This window comes from Phacochoerus africanus, chromosome 13 (assembly GCF_016906955.1).
Source record: "Phacochoerus africanus isolate WHEZ1 chromosome 13, ROS_Pafr_v1, whole genome shotgun sequence".
Lineage (NCBI taxonomy): Eukaryota > Metazoa > Chordata > Mammalia > Artiodactyla > Suidae > Phacochoerus > Phacochoerus africanus.
In genome coordinates, this window is record NC_062556.1 from 66,289,748 (window position 1) to 66,301,796 (window position 12,049).

A 12,049-nucleotide genomic window follows, 5' to 3' on the forward strand; every position below is an offset into this window, starting at 1 on the left:
GGTAAAAATGTCAAGTCCAATGGAAAGAGATCTTTCTCATTACATAGAAGATTGAATGGTGGCAAGGCGTTTTACAAAAATGAACTCTTCACTTAAGATGAAACTTTAGAGACAGGTTATCAAATTATTTGCAGACCTAGCTCGGTGGGATTAAGAGAGTATTATTAGTATGTAGGAGCGCGAATGTACTATTCACATTAAAGAATGTGGCTTAACTTTTTTTTTTTAATCTAGCCACTTTACCCCTCAGAAACAAAAAGAAAGGAAAAAAAGAGGCATTCTTAAAAATAGAATGAGTTTCTTCAAAGGTGTGACTCAAATATTAGCTAATTTAAAGTTAAAGCAGATAAGCTCTTTCCTGTTACAAACTCTTTTCGCAAGTGTGCATTTTGGAAATATAACAGCCTAATGGCTTCTGCTATTTGTTTTATATTTTTTCCTATAATTTCTAGCATCAAAAAATGCAATAGTATCTCAGTTCAGAGTTTTAGCAAATTTTTCTAATTACCATTTAATTACACATTACTGTTTTGTCTGATTCTTACTATTAGTTAATAATTGCCAATAATTTTGATTCAGCATAATTTTGCTTTTCTTTCCCAATTGTACCAGTAACCCTAAATTTGTAGACAGTTGCAAAAGCTAGTTATAAGTGTTATCATAGACATAATCTCATTTTTAGTCAGTTTGAGTCTACTCATTTTGAAAGAGCAAATACCAAGTCAGGTGCACGCAAGCTTTGCTCAAAAATTCATTACAAGAGGCGGATTTTTAATGCCACATAGGAGATCAAAGGGGAGGTCCTCTCCCCTCCTCCTTTAACTCATTGAATATGCCCTTTAATAGCTAAACTAAAATTTCGTGTGTTATTTTATATGTTAGATTTCAAGCTGGAATACAGTGAATGTTTTCATGACCTCTGACAATGTCCTAAGATCTGTGAATCTGACAGCTTTTTACTTTTTCAGTCTCATTTCTTAAAGTTAATTGCTATAGTTAACATAGGAACCCTTTTGGTGTTAAATTTATTAAGTATATGATATTTAAGAGGCTGTATTTAAATGACTCACATCTTTAATTCCCCTCATACTGCTTTAAAAAACAAAAAACCCTTAGAACAGGGCAATCTACTGCATTGTCACATGTCAATCTTAGGCCATGTACATACATCAAATAGTAAAGTAAACGCCCCAACTGCTCCACCCTTTGTATTTAAACATATCACAGATAATTCCTTGTGATAAAGTCACAAGCCCAGGGCCAACTTCTTGGCACAAACTTACAAGACAGAATATGACAGAATGTTATTGGATAGTATAGTCCACATGATTTTGTAGTTTACTAGAGGTTACCAAGAATGAGTTAGTCTGAACTTAGTGTGCTAGAACAATTTATTTGTTTGCACTATGACCCAGGAAGAAAAAGAAGAATAAAATTCCCCTTGCCCAAATGTCATTGTACTCACTAGTCTCAGTTGCCGATGTGTACAGTTGAAAAGCCCAGCTGCAGTGGACTTCGTAAACTCTTTTCACTGGAATCATCCATTGTGCCCATAGGTACCAGTTGGGCCCTTTGTGTCCTGCTGTTTTTTATCTCACCTTAACTTCGTCATCTGGCCTCCCATCCTACAGCACATTGTAAACAACTTAACACTGAAGGAGAGAGGGAATCGGTGTGTATGACAGTATACATTATGCTAAGGCAGGCATTCAGTATGATGGGTCTTTAACTTCTCCCACTCAAAGCGAATAAAACATGATTTTCAAACAAGTGGATTTTCCACTCTTTTGGGGAATGAATTTTTAAATTAATGAGTTGCCGCAGCAGGTATTCAGTACTTGTTCCCTGGCCTCTGCCAGCTAGCTGCTTTGCATACTCTATACAACAGTTGCTTGGGATTATTTAATATCACCATAATGCCAGTGACATAAGCGAAGTGCAGAGAGGTTTGGTATTTTGCCCAAAACTAGTCCTTGATGGAGAAGAGATTTAAATCAAGATCTGCATGACTCCATGTGCTCTTTCTTCTACATGAGGCTGCCTTTGAACTTGGCATTTACTGGCAAATTCAGTGATGTAGCCTTTGGTCTAGGGCAGCGCTCTTCAGTATGAATATAGTGTGGGCCACATGTGTAATTTTTAAATGTCCAAGAGCTGATTTTTTATAAATGTGAAGCAGGTGAAATTAATTTTAGTAATGCATTTGAGTTAACCCATTCTATCTAAAATATTGTCATTTTAACCTGTAATCAGTATTGAAAAATTGAGATATTTGCTTTCTTTTTCATACGAAAAGTTCAAAATCTAGTATTGAGTTTGCATTTACTGCCCATAGACGTGCCACATTTCAGGTGCTCCACAGCCCCGTGTGACTGCAGACAGTGGACAGTGCAGGTCTGAGGTATACAGATGTTGGGAAAATGCTTGCTTCTGTAAAAGCTCCCTCTCCCTTGTTTGTGAAACGGAGTATAGTGCACCTCTCAGAGTCTTTGTTAGGATTAAATGAGATGATATATTTTAAGGTGTTCAACACAAAACCTTGAACACAAAAATTGCTCAAAAACCCAGCAGTTCTTCAACTTTGTCCTGGTCACCCCATCTGCTTAAAATTGTATCCCAGATATAAGTGTAATTTTAGAGCAGATAAACTTGTGATTGCATTTTGAAATTCATTACCTAGTATAGAAAAGACGATGCTAAAAAAAGCCATCATGATGAAAACAATCTTTAGAAAAATTTCATTGGTGTCCTCTTAAAGTATGTTCTCATATTAAGGATCTTATGGGAGAGGGCAAGGGAATGCATTTAACTTTAGGTGTAGCACCAATGCGTGACCCGACAGTGAAATGGAGCTTTTCACTGCTTTGTTCTTGGATGGGCTGTCTTGCTTATAAAAAAGCCCTTGTTCCCTTAAATGCCTATAGGTTCGTAGACATCCAAATACAGGTTTCCCCCGCTATCTGAAAGTACCGCTTTCCTATAAAACCTTTTCTAAGCCAGAGCAGCATAAAGTGGAGGAACAATTACCTTAGGACACGTCTTGCTTACAGATCCCAAGAAAAAAAAAATCTCAGTAAAGCACAGATGCTCCCAGACACAGTTCAAAGCTATGGCGGCTTGACGCTGAGACACTGAATGTGGTTCCTGGGGCAGGAGCCTGGAGGTGCTACCTGCTACCCCCTAACTGCTTGTAGCTGAACAAACTCTAAACGCTACTTTGACTTCTTGCCTTTTTTTTTTTTTTTCCCCACAAAAGTGAAGTCATCTTCTGATTTCCTTTGGTTATCAAAATGGGTACTAACCTAGTGATGTGGTGTAAAGCAGTTTTTAAAAAGCACGGGGAACCTGTGCATATACTTAAACTCCTGTCTAAGCCAAGTGGGCTTATAAGTTCATATGGAGGTCCTGTTGTTGCGCAGTGGAAGTGAATCTGACTAGGAACCTTGAGGTTGCAGGTTCGATCCCTGGCCTCACTCAGTGGGTTAAGGATCTGGCATTGCCATGACCTGTAGTGTAGGTCGCAGACATGGCTCACACCTGTAGCTCCAATTGGACCCCAAGCCTGGGAACCTCCGTATGCCACGGGTACAGCCCTAAAAAGCAAAAAAAAAAAAAAAAATTTCGTAAGTTTTTCTTTTTTAACTCGACTTTGGATGAGATCAAACTCATAGGAAGGAGTGACAGGGATCCGGAAAATATTTATGGAAAGTTGACGTAAAGCTCAGGTTCTTTCTCTCTCTCTCTCTTTTTTTTTTTTTGGCTTTTTGCTATTTCTTGGGCTGCTCTCGCAGCATATGGAGATTCCCAGGCTAGGGGTCTAATCGGAGCGGTAGCCACCAGCCTACACCAGAGCCACAGCAAAGCTGGATCCGAGCCACGTCTGCAACCCGCACCACAGCTCACGGCAACGCCGGATCGTCAACCCACTGAGCAAGGGCAGGGACCGAACCTGCAACCTCATGGTTCCTAATCGGATTCGTTAACCACTGCGCCACGACGGGAACTCCTCAGGTTCTTTCTCATTTCATAATCGCTTCTCCCATTCCTCCCAGGGTAAGCTGTGGTCCTGACTGGAAGTATGTTGGAACATGCTCGGCAAGGCCAGAAATCTTCAGCATGACCTTCCCAGACCCCTCGTGTCTTATCCCTCCTTGCCTTTCCAGCTTCCCCCCGGCACCCTCCCTCTCCCCGTGGATTCCAGCACCCATACCTGCCTTGAGTTCCACGGGAGTGCCCATCTCTGGGCTTCCCTTCTGCAGGTTTGCAGGGTGGATTCTACTCTTGGGCCCCTGCTTAACAGAGTTCCTTCTCAGGGACGCCTTCCTCGTCTTCCCAAATTGAAGGCGTGCCTTCCCCTCCTCCCACACTACAGTAACTTCATTCATGCCTCGCCCTGTCCTTCGGCCACTGGTATTTCAGACCTCAGTGGCACCCCGTGGCTCCTCTCCTCGGGTTGTCCTCATCAAAGTGGCATCATTTGTGTGATAACCTAGGAACCCTTGGTTTTTCTCATTAAACTCTAATCCCAAGTGGCTAGCACAGCTCCTGGCACACAGGAAACAAGCACGAAAAATGTGTTGGAAGAATTAGGGTCCAGAGAGAAAAGTATTTTAGCAGCCGCAGTTTTCTCCAAGCGTTTTGATGTTGTAGAGGGAGGAGATGAATCTTGAAAGGCTATTGTGGGGCTGGAGGAGATGATGTCCCCTCTGCTCTAACCTTCTGTGAGAGGACTTCTGTGTCCTTGGGTGATGAGGGAAGATGAAGCGCGGTCGGAACCATAAAGAGTCAGGAGCACAGTGTCTTCCAGATGGAGGACACGGCGTGGGAAATGCACAGGGTTTGTTCGTTGGCTGTTAAATGGACCCGATTGGCTCACCCGGGAATTTACACAGACGTGCGAGAGGAGGTAAGGCTAAAATCCATACAGCTAAGTTACAGAAAGTGAGACGACTTTGGACTTGATCTTGCAGTTAAGGATCATGATCAGAATTGTTAGAGAAAAAAATATGGTGGTGCTAATATAAAGGCTTAGTGGTCATAGACTAGAGTCAGAAGGAGGAGTCGTAAAGTATTGTCATCATCTCATTTCGAGATGAAGTACAAAGATGCTCAGTTGGCGTGGTGTCTGTAGGAACAGAAAGGAAAGAACGGATGCAAATAATGTTGTAAAGAAGGAATCAATCCAACTTGGAGAGAGAGCGGGAACAGTCAGAATTGACTTTTTGAACATGAGTGAATAGGATTAGGGCGGACTAGCTGGGGGCGATGATTTCAGCTTTGGGATGGTAGTCATCCAGATAGATGCACCTAATAAGCAATTAGACTATTGGAATAAGGCCTGAAAGGTCACTTTATATATAAATATAAAGACTCAGGATTCTCTGTGTAATTCAGATTTAGAGGGTAGATGGAAACTGCTGGGTCAAGTATATAGAGAGATAAATGAATGGATTTGGCCAGGAATAGAAATTAGGCATGAACATGGCCAAGGGTAGAATTTAAGAGTTGTCAGCTGAATAGAGGCCACTCGATGTATTGGAACAGGCTAAATTAAAAGTCATGTGTGTCTGAAGAGTGGGATAAAGAATGGTGGTTGGTTTGTGCTACCAAAGTGAATATAAGTTACTTCTTTTTTTTTTTTTTTTACTCTCGCTATTGATATTTCCCTTATCATTTGCATGAGCACTTTTAAGTGACCCTGCTGACAGTTGGCACTTTTTCTCTTCACGGTGAAGTTAAAAGCCTGCTCCTAGGTGGAGGTGAATGGCCAACTGCTACGCGTAGATCCACAGCGGGTTGGCGCAGGGGAGCTGAAGCCAGGAAGCACATCAGTGACGTTTGTCCCAATAAGTGATTTCTGGCATCTGCCGCCAATTCCTTCTTCCACCAGCACCTCCTTCCCCAGCTTGAAACCTCCCCAAACCAAAATCGCAATTGAAAGCTCCTCCAAGGTACAGCGCCTAATAGCTATGAGTCACTTTTTATAGCCCAGAGTTTTTTTTCCTCAAAGAGAGACTCGTGTGTTTTTGCTGCCCTGTAAACTTAAGAGTATTATGATACAGTAGTTTTCTTTTTGTCATCCCAGGATTAGAATTTTGTAACTTCATTTTGTAAATAAATGATCTTCCTCCAGCTCTGCAGTCCAAGAAAATGTCAATCTAGTTAGTGCCATCAGGGAAGAGATAGTTTCATAGGAACCTTAAAGAATCAGGAGCCTGTGACCTGCAGATCTTACCAGGTTAAGATTTTGTGACAGTTGTATCAGTATAATCTCTGATCAAAGGAGTCATTACAGTGTTGGTTTAAAAAGGGGGTGGGGTAAGAATTTAAATAGCCAGCCAGCCATTCCATTGCACACAGATAAAAATTATCACTTGTCCCTACATATTGATAAATCCTCTGAGAAAAGGAACCAATGAGTGATTTGAGAGGTGATGTGACTGAGCCCTGAATGAGAAATACTCCGGCCCCAGGCAAGTGGGCAACACTGACTTTCTCACTCTCCTTTAGGAACAAGTCAGATAATTAATTAACAGCTAACAGCTAAACATTAAGGAGGAGCAACTAGTAAAAATGTTTCCAGATGACACAGCCAACAGAAAGAGCCAACAAAGTTGGAATCTTTTTATTAAGTTTTTCCAGGAACACTAACTACACTTGAGTGATTTAACTCTGCACACCATCTTTTTGGAAATTATTTATGCCACACGAAATCACATTGATACATATTTCTAAGCGATGATCTTTACATAAGACTGTGTACATCATAGGTAAGGGATTTTTTTTCAAGGATAATTCTTACACAGTTTCTCTCTTAGCTGTTGTCTTCAGAGCCTGAGGCCCTGGGGGGGGAAGTGTGTTTTCCACTCCAGGGTTACCTCTGCCTCTGACGTTTCCCTGTTCCCCGTTTCTCTCCATCTGTTCTTACCTACTCCTTTCTCATGCACTTTCATCTTTGTGGCTTGTGGTATAAAAGAGTTGTGAGGACTGTACATTCGGGGGAAAATATTTGAGTTTGTGAGTAGACTTTTTTTTTTTCTTTTTGGCCTCACCCGCAGCCTATGGAGGTTCCTGGGCTTGGGGTCCAATTGGAACTACAGCTGTCAGCCTACACCATAGCCACAGCAACACCAGATCCAAGCCACATCTTCGACCTACACTGCAGCTCACCTCAATGCTGGATCCTTAACCCACTGAGTGAGGCCAGGGAGCGAACCCACAACCTCATGGTTCCTAGTCAGATTCATTTCCACTGCGCCATGATGGGAACTCCCACTTTAGCCCAAGATAAAACAGATGGAGACAGAAGAGTGACAAAAGTCAAAATGTAGGGATAGTACCTCTGTAGGAAATGTATCATGAAATTTTAATGGTGTACAAAAATAACCCCATACATATTTGCCTTTTTATTTATTTGTTGTACAGTTATGGTTCATTATATTAAAATTTTTTCTCATCCTGACAGAAAAATTAATTTCTTAAACACACTTTTAAACTTTACCAGATCAAACTGAGCCTTTTAGTACGGTGATGGCAATAATGGCTGTGATTTTAGACATCTGCATTTCAGTAAAATATATAAGTAAAATATATTTATTTTGGTGAAGTTTAAGGTCATGAAAATACATAAACATAGCATATTTCTAGTTGCTAAAGTTTTGTCGTGGTATGTACTAAATAGTGTTTAAATTATACTTCTAAAAGATTGAAACCTCTTTGAAAATACCAGACCTAGTATTTCAACTGTTTCCCCTTTTATTCTTGTAGGAAACCTAATAAAAAATAAACACCTACATTAGCCCAATTTTTAATACATTGCAGTTAAATTAAAGGCCACAGCTACGAAATAAGATTTTTTTTAAGCCTGTGAGTGAGAGTAAGGTTATTGAGTATCTGAATCAAATATCAGCAGCATATTATATTGATGGCCTGGTTTGGGAAGCCCAGTGAGAAAGCATCATTGGAATTCTTTGTAGTTTGATGCATTTCATAACTTCATGTTGGCAGTGTACTTATCACACATTGCTAAAAACTCTGAGTAAGCTATTTAAAATACTTTACAGCATGTGAATAAAGTACACTTGCAAATTATACATTCTTTCTACTCAAAAGTGCTGAAATGTATTCCCTGGCAGAATTGGATAGATTGTTGGTTTTTTTCCGTTTTGTTTTGTTTTATTTTCTTAATATGCTTAAGATTTGAAGACATGCCAAGCTAAGTATTTTACGGAGAAGTATGGTGGTTAATTATTTTGTGGGTTTTTAAAGTTGATTTGTAGTGGGATATAATTGACATATAACATTGTATTCGTTTTAGGGCTTTTTTTCACTTAGTAAAATTGCCCACGACAAACATTGTAAACCATTATTTAAAACATTTAGGAGTTATTTCTTACAACGCATAATGACCTGATGTATGTATAAAATGCAAAATGATCCCCATGGCAAGTTTAGCTAGTATCTGTCGCCACACACAGTTACAGAATTTCGTGTGTGTGCTGACAGCTGTTGTGATTGTCTCCCTTAGCACTGTTCACGGATCCCATAGCGTATTGCGAGCTAGAGTCACCAGGCTATAGGTTACAGCCTCAGGACTTGTTTATCATCTATCTTGTAACTGTCAGCTTGTACCTTTTTGCCATCTTTACCCATTTCACCCCCTCCCCTATTTATTCTATCTCTGGGTTCTGTTTTGTGGGGGTTTTTTAAATTCTGCTTATAAGTGAAATTATACAGCCTTTGTCTTTTTCTCGCTGACTTATTTCATTTCGCATAATGCCCTTTAGGTCTATACATAACTGTCTCAAATGGCAGGATTTCCCTTTTTTATGGTTTAATAGTATTATTTTGTGTGTGTGTGTGTGTGTGTATTATATATCATACATCTATCATATGTATGTGTGTGTGTGTATCACATTTTCTTTATCAGTTCATCCGTCAGTGGACACTTAGGTTGGTTCCATGTCTTGACTCTTGTAATTAATGCCTCAGTGAACCTGTGGGTACAGAGATCTCTATAGTGACTTCGTTTTCTTGGGAAATAACCCAGAAGTGGAATTGCTAGATCATACTCTAGTTCTACTTTTAATATTTTGAGGAAACTCTATATTATTTTCCATCGCGGCTGCACCTGTTTACTTTCCCACCCATGGAGCGCAGGGGGTTTCTTTTCTCCACATTCTCACCAACACTTGTTATTTTCTATCTTTTTTATAATAGTCACTCTAACAGGTGATATCTCACTGTGCTTTTGGTATGCATTTCCCTGATTAGTGAGTTGAGCACCTTTGCATGTACTTGATCACCATTAATATGTCCTCTTTGGGAAAATGTTCAACTCCTCTGCCCATTTTTAAATTGGATTTTTGGGGTTCCCGTCATGGCTCGGTGGTTAACGAATCCGACTAGGAACCATGAGGTTGTGGGTTCGGTCCCTGGCCTTGCTCAGTGGGTTAAGGTTCTGGCGTTGCCGTGAGCTGTGGTGTAGGTTGCAGATGCAGCTCGGATCCCGCATTGCTGTGGCTCTGGCGTAGGCTGGCGACTGTGGCTCCAATTCAAGCCCTAGCCTGGGAACCTCCATATGCCTCGAGAGCAGCCCAAGAAATGGCAAAAAGACAAAAAATAAAAAATAAATAAATTGGATTTTTATTTCTATTGAGTTGTATGAATTTTTAAAAGTATTTTGATACTTTATCCAAATAAATTTAAAATATTTGACTATTAACCCTTTATCATATATATGATTTGCAAATATTTTCTTCCATTCTACAGATTGCCTTTTCATTTGATGTTTTCCTTTGATGTACAGAAACTTTTTAGTTTGAAATAGTCCCACTATTTTATGTCTGCCTTTGCTTTTTGTGTAAAATCGAAAAAAATCATTGCCAAGACCAATGTCAGGGAGCATACCCAACTGTGTTTTCTTCCAGGAGTTTTATGGTTTCAGGTCTTATGTTCAAGTGATCCAGTTCCATTCTAGTGCATGTTGCTATCCAGTTTTCCCAGCACCCATTACTAAGGAGACTGTCATTTCCCCATTGTATACGCTTGGCTCCTTTTTTGTAAATTAGTTGACCATATATGTACGGGTTTATTTATAGGTTCTCTGGTCTGTTTCATTGATCTGTGAGTTAATTTTTATGCAGTACCATACTGTCCTAATCATTATAGCTTTGCAATATAGTATGAAATCAGGAAGTGTGATGCGTTCAGCTTGGTTCTTCTTTCTCAAGATTTGGCTATTTGAAGTCTTTTGTGATTCTATACAATTTTAAGATTGTTTGTTATATTTATGTAAAAAAATTCCATTGGAATTTTTTAAAGGTTTGCATTCCATCTGTAGATGGCTTTGGATAGTATGGACATTTTAACAGTTCTAGTCCATGAGTATGGAACAGCGTTAGATTTATTCGTGTCTTCTTCAAGTTCTTTTCTCAGTGTCTTACCATTTTTTAAAATTATTATCTGCCAGAAAACAAGATATATATATATATATGTATATATGTATATATACATATATATGTATATATAAAAACTCTGTGTACTTATTTGTAATCAATCACCAGTGGCTTTTTACATTTTCTTAATTATGGCCCTTGGAAATGCATTTTACAGTTCACATACAGGAATAAATATGTATAACTGAAACCAAAATTCCATGAAACAATAGTTACATCTGCTCGTATTACTTGTATTATATTTTCTATTTTATTTTTTAGGTGTTCCTCTCGATCCACTGAGTTGATCTCATCACATATAGTTTGAAAACTGCTGTCCTAGAATATTTTACTCTTAAGAAAAATAAATGGAACTATCTCTTTCATAGTTTGAAACAACTTTTCTCTTCTCTTCCTGCTTTTCCATTTTCCAACAATGCTCTGTAAATGCTCCAGAAGTGAAATGAATTTCCCAACATGACTACCTCTGTTACAGAGAAAGATAACATTTAGTCAAGGAACAAAAAGATGCATAAAACGTATCTTTTGAGGAAGCATTTATTACTGTTTGTTGCATTGTAAATATGAAGACACATTTCTCGTGAAATTGTGTTCTTTCTGATACCGCAGGAGAGCTCCTGCCTTGTGAGATTTAGAACAAAGGAAGGGATGTTGCAGTAGGATTCTGACCAGAATGTGTGTTCGTTACTACAGCGGGTTGCTATGGAGGCTTGGGAGACTCATCTTTATAAGAGGTTTGCTGTTTCTGTCCAGGGTGTTATTGATTCAGCTCTGCCTGTAAGACAGTAAAAATAGATAAAGATGACCATAATTATAACTATCTTAAAATCACTTAGTAAAATTACCCCAGAGAAACATTATAAACTTTTACTTAAAACATTTAAGAGTGTTGTTTCTCATGCTTTTCTGGGAGCAGCCCTTAAAAATTAATAATTCAAATGTGGAAATCCTACATCATATTAATAATTCAGTACATCTAAATATTTTCTTCTTTACTAGGTGTCCTAACATCTCTCTGCAAATGAAATCAGAGTGTTTTTCTCTGGTTTTGAATGGAAAATTTTGTTCTTAATTTGGTCCTTACTTATAAATACATGCATCCTTAGGTTTCCAATGCACATAATAAATACAGTATATTTATATGGTTTACATAAATTATATAAATTTTATATATTATGATTATAATTTCTCTAAGACGGCGTTTTATTTTATTGTGTATACTCATCTGATCTTATCTATGAAGACCAAAAGCGTTAATCTGGTTAAAGCTGAGCGTGGGCACTTACCAGTTATGTGATTAGGAGCAAGTTAGCATTCTCTGCATCTCAACGACTGCATCTAGAATATGGGTATAAGATCATAACCCAGGAGGTAATGAATGCAAAGGGTTTCTTTCCATAGTAACCCTAAAATATCAGCAATAAAGTGTCACCAAAAATACAGAAATAGAAATGAGACCCTGGCACTTTCTAGTTTTATAAAACAGTATACTGCCGTGCAATTTTTAGGCATTAGACTCAGAGTTGCCTTCGCGTATCTAAATAAGTTAGAGAGCTCACCTAGCGTTGCGTTTGCATCTTTCCATTGCCTTC

General features: G+C 38.9%; 1 protein-coding gene across 1 annotated transcript in view; it reads left to right on the top strand.

The window, feature by feature from the left end:
- Positions 1 to 12,049, top strand: part of RAP2A (RAP2A, member of RAS oncogene family) — a 39,386-nt gene that overhangs the window by 850 nt on the left and 26,487 nt on the right. The gene's annotated exons all lie outside the window — the stretch shown is intronic.